Below are 10,475 nucleotides of genomic sequence, written 5' to 3'. Positions count from 1 at the left end.
AAAATAGCCTTGCCAGCCTCGATCCCGGTCCTCATCGATACTAGAGAATGTGGCCTTGCTGGCCCGACACACAAGCTTTATCAGCCCCCCTCAAAATAGTCGGGGACTGTACAGATGAAGTAGGTGATCTATGGTGGACCGGCAACCATCGATTTTGCTGACGAAGAACTGGATGAGGATCATAATCCTCCACATTGAATGATGGATCTGAACGAGGCAAACTTCATACCTCTTGCAAAAATCTATGATGATCGGGTCCATCGGTCCCAATGTGAAGGGATAAGTGTAATGTCACGACCCTAAACCCGGACCCCGTCGTGATGGCACCTCTCGTGAAGACAAGGCCAGCCGGCACACTTCCAACTCACTTTAAGCAACTAAAATAATAAATACTAAGTCTTTAACATAATTAAATCCCAAAATAAATAGTGAACAATACGAATTGCAGAATTAAAACCAACACAGCCCGACATCAGGGTATCACCAGTCATGAGCATCTAAAATAATACTACAAGTCTGAAAGCCTACTCCACTACTACATAACTGAATCAGAAAGAAAATAAGATAGAGGGAGATTGCACTGGCTGTGAATCGCCGGGCAGCACCTAGTAAATCTCCGGAAATCTACTGGACAGCTCTCAACCCTCGCTAGCAGGACCTGTAGCGCTCGAATGTACACACAGGGGTGCAGGGAGTAAAGTGAGTACTCCAACTCAGTGAGTAATAACAATAAATGAAGACTGAGCGATATAAAATCACGTTAAACACAACAATAAGCTATAAGAGGCAGAATAAAATCAGTAAAGACAATTAAACAGTGAAATCTCATAAAACACCTTTTAAACAGTTTCAACAAGTATAGAAAGAACAGCTAGGAAAGGTAAAACACATAAGAATCGCCCCTCGGGCATAGTAACAATAGAATCAACCCCTCGGGCAATGTCACAGAACAATACCAGCCCCTCGGGCTATATCTCATATCATCATGAGTACCCGCGCTCATTGGGGGTGTACAGACTCCGGGAGGGGCCCCTTACGGCCCAAGCGCAATATCAAGCCATCTCGTGGCATTATAAACAGGCTCTCGGCCTCATATCAATCACAAGCCACCTCGTGGCGTACAATCTCAAGCCCTCAGCCTTATTATCATAATCAGTATATCACTGTTGCGGCGTGCAGCCCGACCCAAAAGTATCCTCACGACATAGGCCCTCTGCCTTAATCAGAATCTCATAAGCCCCTCGGGCAACAATAAACATGAAGCTCAGCTCAAAAATATCTTTAAAAATATCATTTAAGGTGTTTAAAATAAAATAACATAGTTGAGTTTTGAAAACAGTAAATTATGGCATGACTGAGTGGCAAGTATAAAGTCAAAACGGTGAGGAAAAGTATCAGTAAAGATCCCCTAAGGGTTCAAACAATTGGCACGAAGCCCAGATATGGCATTTAGCCCAAAACATAATAATATCAAACAATTAGCTATCAAATACGCAGTAAAACAGTCATTCGGGATAGACTATGTCACAATCCCCAACGGTGCACGACCCCACGCTCGTCATCTGGCGTGTGCGTCACCTTAACATAGCCGAACATTGTGCAATCCGGGGTTTCATACCCTCAGGACAGCATTTAAAATCATTACTCACCTCAATCCGGCTCAAAATCTACCTCGCAATGCCTTTGCCCCTCGAATCGGCCTCCGGATGCTCCGAATCCACCAAAATCAGAACGTAATCATCCAAATATGCTAAAGGGACAAAGCCCACTCAAAAACAATCGAAAAACATCACAATTCCCGAAATTACCAAAACCCGACCCCCGGGCCCACATCTCGGAATTCGATAAATTTTATGTCATTAGATTCCTTATCTCCCCACGAGTTCATACATATCAAAAGTTCCAATATCCGACCAAAAATGGTCTTTCAAAACCTCAATCAAAGGCCTAGGTTTCTAAGCCCTGATTTCTCTAATTTAACCCTTAATTACAGCTCTAATCCGCGAATTTGTACCATAGAAACGAGTTTTTAGGTCCAAAATCTTTACCTCAATTAGTTCCCCTTGAAATAACTCTTCAAATCGCCTCAAAAGCTCCAAGAACCGACTAAAGATGGTGGAATAACTCTGAAAATCGCGAAGGAAATAACTTATATGTTCTGGTCCAGGGATTTAGCATCTGCGACCAAAATCCCGCTTTTGCGCTCTTTGAACCGCTTCTGCAGTTTTCACTTATCCTCCAGCTTTCCGCATCTGCGATGCAACAGCCGCACCTGCGCCGTCGCAGGTGTGGTTCACCAACCGCTTCTGCGGTTTCTGCCTCCCTCACCTTCTTCCGCTTCTACGGCCTTCCTCCTCGCATCTGCGGCATCGCACCTGCGGTACCCAATCCGCAGGTGCGGAAATACCAGAAGCAGAAAATCTGCAGCTTCTTCAAAAATTCCAATCTCTCTGTCAACCACCCGAAACCACCCCGAGGCCCCACAGGACCTCAACCAACAGCACAAACACATCATATACTACTATTCAAACTTATACCAACCTTCAAAACACCTCAAACAACATCAAAATCACCGAAACACATCGAATTCAAGCCCAAGGTTCTAAAATCTTCCGCATTCCACTTTTGATCAAAAAGTATACCAAACCACGTCCGAATGACCTGGAATTTTGCACACACATCCCAAATGACATAACGAAGCTACTGCAACTTCCGGAATTCCATTTCGGCCCCTATATCAAAATCCCAACTATCAAGCAAAAAACGCCAAAAACTCAATTTCGCCAATTCAAGCCTAAATCTACTCCAGACATCCAAAACACATTCCGATCACACTCCTAAGTCCCAAATCATCCCCCGAAGCTATTCGAACCATCGGAACTCACATCCGAGCCCTCTAACACATAAGTCAACATCTGATTGACTTTTCCAACTTAAGCTTTTTTAAAAGAGACTAAGTGTCTCAAACCTTCTCAAAACTTTTTCGATCCCGAGCCAACCAACCCGGTCACCTATAGAACCAATAAACAAAGCAAATAGAAGCAGAACTGGGGGAAACGGAGCGGTAACTCATGAGACGACCGGCCGGGTCGTCACATGTAACTACTCAAGTATCCCTCGACATGGGTTGTATTAGCCGCCTCGGGGTCGGGGACCACTACAGTTTTGTTGGCCCAATTGCAATCTATCCGAACCATTGGGAGGATCTCTTCAGTAATCGAACAGATGTATCTCGAGAAGTCTTCACACCGACCCGGTACAGAAGAAGTTCTTTCAACCTGCAAATCGTTATTTACCGAGCATCATTTGGGGATGAACATTTTCAAAGGGGTTTCCTGTACTGATTCATCAACGGCAGTACGCGAAACAGTTTCTTCGACCTCAGTAGCCGGCCGCGAAGCAGAAAGTGTTTCTTTTTGGGGAACGATTTTTGAGGTTTTTGCTGTGAGCACCTAATTTTTGCCCTACATAGGAAATTACTCCTAAAATATTCAAAAATAGTTTTAGTGCCTTTTGTAGAATTTAGGATTTTTTATTTTTTATTTGTTTTGGCATTCATTCGCACTTTTAGCATGTTTTAGTAGCATTTCAAATCACAAAAATGATCAAAAATATTTTTCTCTTTTGCTTTTTGCATTCTTAGATTTTACTTGCATTATTAACATTTAATTTGCATCATTAAAATATAAATAAATAAATTAGATTGTTTTGCCTTTGTTTTTTAGCATTTTAGTTTTCATTAATAAGTTAATTAAGTTGAATAATTGATCAATTTGGAAATTAGGTAATTTGGTTAACGTTTCAAAGATAGTTTATTAAATTGGTTAATTTAGAAAACATTAAAAAAAAAAGAGAAAGAAAGGTTGTTTATTGGGTTTTATAATGAATTTGGGCCAAAAAACAATCCCAGCGGCCCAATTGCCCCAAAACCTACCCCAGCCCAAGCAGCCCACTCCGTCCCTGGCCCATATCACTCCCTTAAACACCTGAACCCTTTTCCATTCTTCTTCTAGACCTAATTTAGATCCCCCACCTTAGAGACCAAAAGGGGCTCTCTCATCTTCAACAAAGAAAAAGGGCGCACCCTTTCTTCTTCCCTCTTCATCTCCTCTCCAACAGATCTTCACCTTTAGACCTAAGACCTAAAATCCCTAATTCTTAGAGATCAGCCATGGACCCTTTTGATTAACCTAGAAGACAACCGCATACACAAGAGAGAGGAAGCAGTGGACAAACTTAGGATTCCTAATCTAAAAAAAATACAAGAAAATTATAGAGAAAAATCCAAAGAAACATCATGGAAAAAGATTTCGAAGTCGCTGCATTTTTCTACTACATTTTTATACAAATTCTAGTTCCTCAATCTAATTTTCAACTGAGAATATAAGTTGTCTTCTGCTATCCCTGCTGTCGTAGCTAGTTTTGTCTTGCGGAGCTTCATTTCCCCTTATGTCTAGCCTTTATTTGGCACGCGAGTAGTTCCCGCATAATTAGGTATTCATCCTTTGAATTCAAGTTCTTGTTCTATAAAAAAATAAAAAATAAAGTGAATCGATTCTTTTTGTTTTGCCATGAAATGCTAAAAATCAAATTTTTACTGTTTTGGCATTCTTTTTGCTAGATGTATGTTCATGTGTAATGCAGATTGAAGTCTATTTTCGGGGGGGTGGGGGGGTCCCATTTTTTATTTAAATAGAATTGTTTTGTATGATATACATTGTTGTGATCTGCGTATTATGTAGAACAAGACAGTAAATTATAAATTCTGGTCAAAATAGTGGTCAATCACTATTTTATACTACAGAGATGCCATTCCAAATTTGCCTTTCCTGAATATTTGGCAATTTAGGTTTTGATTCCACGAATTTGGATTTAAGGATAATTCAATACAGTTGGGTTACGTCTTTACAATGATCATGGCTTGTCATGACTTGTGTGACCCATTGTGTCACGACAACTTTCTTATGGCATTTTGAGTGCTACATGAGAAAATATATTCGCGCGACCTTAACCAAACTTTCTTAATAATTAATAAAGCGTTATTAACTATGTATATGTACGCGTGACATGATTTTTGACGCGCCAAACGAAATGGTACATGTACTTGTTTCAAGATAATTCCTTAATTATGAATAATTGAGTAATTAAAAGCGGTAAGAGGTAAAAATGTACATAGGTTCTTGATTAAGTAATTAGATAATTTAATTAAGCCAGGTATGATTAAAATGACCGTGCTAAAACCACGGAACCCGGCAATGCCTAACACCTTCTCCCAGGTTAACAGAATTCCTTACCCGGTCTTTTGTGTTCACAGACCATAAATAGAGTTAAATTTCCTCGACTTGGGATTTAAAATAAACCGGTGACTTGGAACACCATAAATTATTCCAAGTGGCTACTCTGATTAAATAATTAATCCTATTTCGATTATTGTCACTTTAATTGGAAAAACTTCCTTATGCCCCTTTCAGCAAAAAGGAGGTGTGACATTTGGCATTTCTTGAAAAAATGGAGGAGAAATATAGGAAGAGAGGAAGTTGAAGGAGTGAACTTGTTGGCTTGAGATGGAGATGTACAAACGTTCTTGCAAAGGATCTCAAATATACCAGAGTATAATTGCTAGAAAGTATTGAAATTTCAAAGATATGAGAGTAGAAGATATGGATGTAAAGTTAAAATGAACCAACGAATAGGTATTTATAGTTTTCGATGACATTTTGCATCCAGGAGCAGCCGACCAACAAATGACAAGCACTTAATGCCATTAAGTCTTGATTGACGAGACGTTTCTTTTATTTTGTCGTTTCTATCGCGAGGTATCGAAGTAAAAATCAGAAGCTCATATCGTTTTTCGTCGTCTACTCTCCAATAAAGGAGGGGACTATTTGCATACAGTTGAAATGGAGCTCGCCTACATCATGGTAGGTCACGCCCGGAACATGGCAATAAAGGAATGAAGATCGACTCCAAGTCCTATCGGGCTAGAACCCGGGGTCAGAACGCCTGCCTTCAAGAATATCAAAGTCGTGATCCCGGAATCGATCCTAGTCCTGAACGAGCTCGAAGAAACATTGTTAGCATACCAAACAGAAGACCGAAATATCCGTGACCGGTAAGATATTACAGCGGAAATCTCAGCACTTATCAATAAGGAACCGACAATCGGCAAATGAAGAGATTTTTTATCTTTTATAGAATTGTACCTAAAGTAGGACTCCTCTACTATATAAAGGGAGCCCGATAATCCATTTAGCACATTATAACACACATTCCAAGGCAATATATTATTATTTCTCTCTTTATGCTTTTATTCTTCTGTATATTGACACCGATCGAAGTGCATCCTGTTAGAGTGTGACTGACCTTCCAAGACTATAACTGTTCAATTCTTGTGGTTTGAATTTATTTTATCATTGTATATTTCAATTGCAACTTAATTTATCGCTTTGTGCCAAGTTAATCCGCTTATCCTTAAAACCACTTACAAATTCAATTGTTATCCGGTTTTGAGGGTAAGCAACAATACATTCATAAATCTATCAAGAGCAGTAGGTGAATTAATCTCAAAAACAACTTAAGGAGAAGAGGTTGTGACCAAATAAAGGCCAGACAAACCACAACTACTAAACAAGCAAATTCAGCATCAAATCAGCAAAACAACTTCACTTTCAATCCTAAATTCAACTCGAAAACCCGGAAAATATAATGGAGGAAGTTCCTCGATTCAGCAGAAAGAGATACACCTTTTATAACTCTTTTTGAATGCAAAATACACCTGAATTATATCTGTTTTGTATTTATTTTTCAAATCTTAAACCTGGAAATTTTAGATCTATGATTTGAATTGTTTTGAAATCTATTTTTGAATTTTCAGAGAGCTTTTTGTGAGTGTGCATGAGTGAAGCTAAATTGTTATAACAAAAATTTAGAGATTCTTTTCAGTTATTTTCTTTGTTTTTACTCCCTTATTTTTTGTTTTTTACTCCCTTACCGCAGACCTCTTCTATTTTTCTATTGCTAAAAGGTCCTTCCCCTATCTCCTAGAAGCTTCCCAAGTAACTACCTAAAATTCCCTAAGCTTTTATTTCTTTTAGCACCCATATACTCTTTGTTAATTACAAACAACTAACAAATAACGGTCTCGGTTTCTAACGAAGAAACTCACTGCCCACATCTTCCTCTATTGGACTTTGATTCGGCAGGCCCAAACTCCTCTCAAATTGACATCAAAGACATAACAGAACAAGGAAAAAGTCATACTAAAACTAATAACATTCAAGGCAAAACTATTTTAATCAATTAACCTAAACTACCCTATAATTATCTAAATTGGAATCAATTGATTCTGAAACATGTCATTTAGATTAGAGAAAAATAAATTGCCTAAGGATTAACTACAATGAACTAAACAATGAAACATGAAGGAAAAAAACATGAAAGAGGAGAGGAAAAGGGATTACCTAACTAAATGGTGATGAGGCAACATAGAGAATTTCCAGGAGGAATTGGCCGGTCAATGTCCGGCTTACCAGGCTTCGACCACCAAGAAACGGACCAATTCTTGCATCAGTAGATAGCTCTTATCAATAGCTTTCCATCGATGCAAGTTTTCACAGTGAACTAGCCTGAATGATCGAACAACGAAAGGAGAGGGAAAACTTTGATTTTCTGAAATTTTGAATCTACTATTCTTTGAATTCGATGGGAATTTCGAGAAGATTGATGGTGGATTTGGAATGAGAGCGGGGTGGAGATTATAGGGTGAATCTTTTGGGTCATTTGGTGGTGCTCCGCCGCCGTGGGTGATTTCCAGCGGGCGGGCAGGCGGCGGAACAGTGAGGGGAGATGAGGGAGTTTTGGGAGGTTTTTTTAGGGGGGGGGGGGGTCGGGGTCATTTGGGAAATCTTATGGTAAATAGGGGTTAGTACTTTGCCGTCGGATGAGACATAATGAAGGGCCATAATTCATTTGACCGTGCTTTGACTCAAAATAGTGTCGCTTGGATTTTAAGCGACGCCATCTGGCGCTCTAAAAATTTAACGGGGTCTAGACTGGGTATAATTGACGGGGCAGAGTGTGGAATGCAACTGGGCCTTCAGAATTGCATTGGCCCAGTCTGGAATAATAAATAAAAATCGCTCATTGTTTCTTCTCTTGTTTTACACCAATAGCCACTTGGTTAAGTGTCCTAATTTAAATACCAATTGCAAAATTATCCTAGTTATCTATTTTATCTAACCATATTTAATTAATCCAAGCAAAATTGATTTACTTAAACTAAAAATGCAAGGAAAAATGACTAGTGTATTTGTTTGTGATTTTATGATATAATAATGCAACTACATACAATTAATGCCAATAATGTGATTATACTCTAAAAATACAAAAATAAATAATAAAATATCTTTGATAGTTTTAAAATTTTCCTAATGATGCAAATGATCTATTAACACAATAAAAATGCAAAAATTATACAAATGAAAATTATAAATTCTATAAAGCAATTAAAAATTATTTCAAATATTTTTAGGAGTAATTTCCTATGTGGGAACAAAATTACGTGCTCACAGCCGCCCCTCTTTGCTCGAGAACATGAAGAATATTCAAAAAACTAATAAAGTGAGCAATCATGAGCAATTTTAGCCAGCTTGATACTCCATGTGAAGCATTTTGAAAACATTTGACCGAACCTTGCTTCCGAGATTGCCTATATATCCTTGGCTATAAAGGAATCAGGTCAGTGTAGTTCTGGGAATTTTGGTATCTAGGACTACCGAAAAGCTGTGATTTCACTGCTGTTGCTACTGTTACTGTTTGTTGATGTAACGACCCGGCCGGTCGTTTTAAGAATTAACGCCCCGATCCCCTATTAACTTCTTTCCCCGTGTTTATTTTTGCTATTCTAAGTTGCTGGGAGGTTTCGTTTTGAGTGTCGGAGTATTTTGGGACACTTAGTCCCTAAATGAGAGTTTAAGCTTTAGAATTTGGACCGTAGTCGGAGCAGTGTGAAGACGGCCTCGGAATAGAATTCCGTCAGTTCCGTTAGCTCCGTTGGGTGATTTTGGGCTTATGGGCGTGTTCGGATTGTGTTTCGGGGGTCCGTAGCTTAATTAGGCTTGAAAATTCTGAAAGTTGAATTTTTGAAGTTTCTGGTTCGGTAGTGAGATTTTGATATCGGGGTCAGAATGGAGTTCCGAATGTCGCAGTAGCTCCGTTGTGTCATTTGGGATGTGTGTGCAAAGTTTCAGGTCATACGGATGAGGTTTGATAGACGTTTTGATCAAAAGCAGAATTCGGTAGTCTTTAGAGTTTTTAGGCTTGAATCCATGGTTAATTCGATGTTTCGATGTTGTTTTAGGTCTTTTGAGGATTGGTACAAGTTTGGAAGGTGGTATATGACTTGCTCGTGCCTTTGGTTGAGGTCCCGGGGGCCTCAGGGTGATTTCGGGTGGTTAACGAGTGATTTTGAGTTGAGTTTGGCAGCTGAAGGAGTTTTGTTGCTGTCATAACCGCACCTGCGACTACGGGACAGCAGGTGCGGGCACGTAGGAGCGGATAGGAAGCCGCAGATGCGGCTAAGAGAGGGGCAGGATGGGGTCGCAGAAGCGAGGTCCTGGTCGCACCTGCAATTGCGCAGATGCAGGATTTCTTGCGCAGGTGCGGCCCTTGTATTTTAAGTAAAATTCGTGGGTGCGCACCTCGGACCACAGGTGCGGGTCCGCAGGTGCGACTATTTAACCGCAGGTGCGGTTTTGCTGGGGCAGAAATTATAAATTCCACCCTTCGCGATTTTTGACCATTTCTTTCAATTTTTCATTCGGGGTGAAGCTTTGGAGGGCATTTTCAAGGGAGATTTTCAGAGGAATTCATTGAGGTAAGGTCTTTGGTCCTTAAGCTCGTTCTTATGGTGATTTTCATCATTGTAATTGATAAGTTGGTATTTTACCAACTTATCTTATCTTTAAACCTATATTTTTGCTATGTTTGAGTGATAAAATCGTGTGTTTAATGTCATTTAATTCTATTTTACAGGTTGTATGTGATTTAGAAGTAATGGTGAAGAAAACAAGTGAAAACAAGTCAAAAAGGAGCTAAAATGGACAAAATGGGGCCTGCCAGTGATTTGCTTTTCGCGAACGCGAAGGTACCACGCGTACGCGAAGAAGCAGGAAAGCTAAACCTTCGTGAACGCGAAGGACCAAACGCGAACGCGGTGTATCAGAAACCAAACCTTCGCGAACGCGAAGATCTAAACGCAAACGCAATGACTGAGGCAAGTAAACCTTCGCGAACGCGGAGGTGTAATCGCGAACGCGATGAAGAAACTGGGCGTGAAAACTGGGCAGTTCTGGAATTTCACATTTTTGACCCCAAACCCTTTAATACCCAAACCAGCTCATTTGTAAACAATCTTTGGCTTATTTTCAGTTCCACACACAAGAGAGAACAAGTATTGAAGCTAGGGTTTTGCACAC

The 10,475-nt window shown here is 39.8% G+C and overlaps 1 long non-coding RNA gene across 2 annotated transcripts; it reads right to left on the bottom strand.

Moving 5' to 3' along the window:
* Window positions 1-383: 383 nt before the first annotated feature.
* LOC109211985 lies at window positions 384-7,872 on the bottom strand. 2 transcript variants are annotated; one of them, XR_002065799.1, is made up of 2 exons: window positions 7,461-7,872; window positions 384-658 (listed from the first exon to the last, which is right to left on the bottom strand). It is a non-coding gene; the product is annotated as an uncharacterized LOC109211985 (long non-coding RNA). The 2 variants fall into 2 exon arrangements; XR_002065800.1 differs by lacking the exon at window positions 384-658 and adding an exon at window positions 5,668-6,050.
* Window positions 7,873-10,475: the final 2,603 nt, after the last annotated feature.

This window comes from Nicotiana attenuata, unplaced genomic scaffold, assembly GCF_001879085.1.
Source record: "Nicotiana attenuata strain UT unplaced genomic scaffold, NIATTr2, whole genome shotgun sequence".
Taxonomy (NCBI): Eukaryota; Viridiplantae; Streptophyta; class Magnoliopsida; order Solanales; family Solanaceae; genus Nicotiana; species Nicotiana attenuata.
The sequence above is the reverse complement of the archived record's forward strand: the minus strand, read 5'-3'. Positions and strand labels throughout refer to the sequence as shown.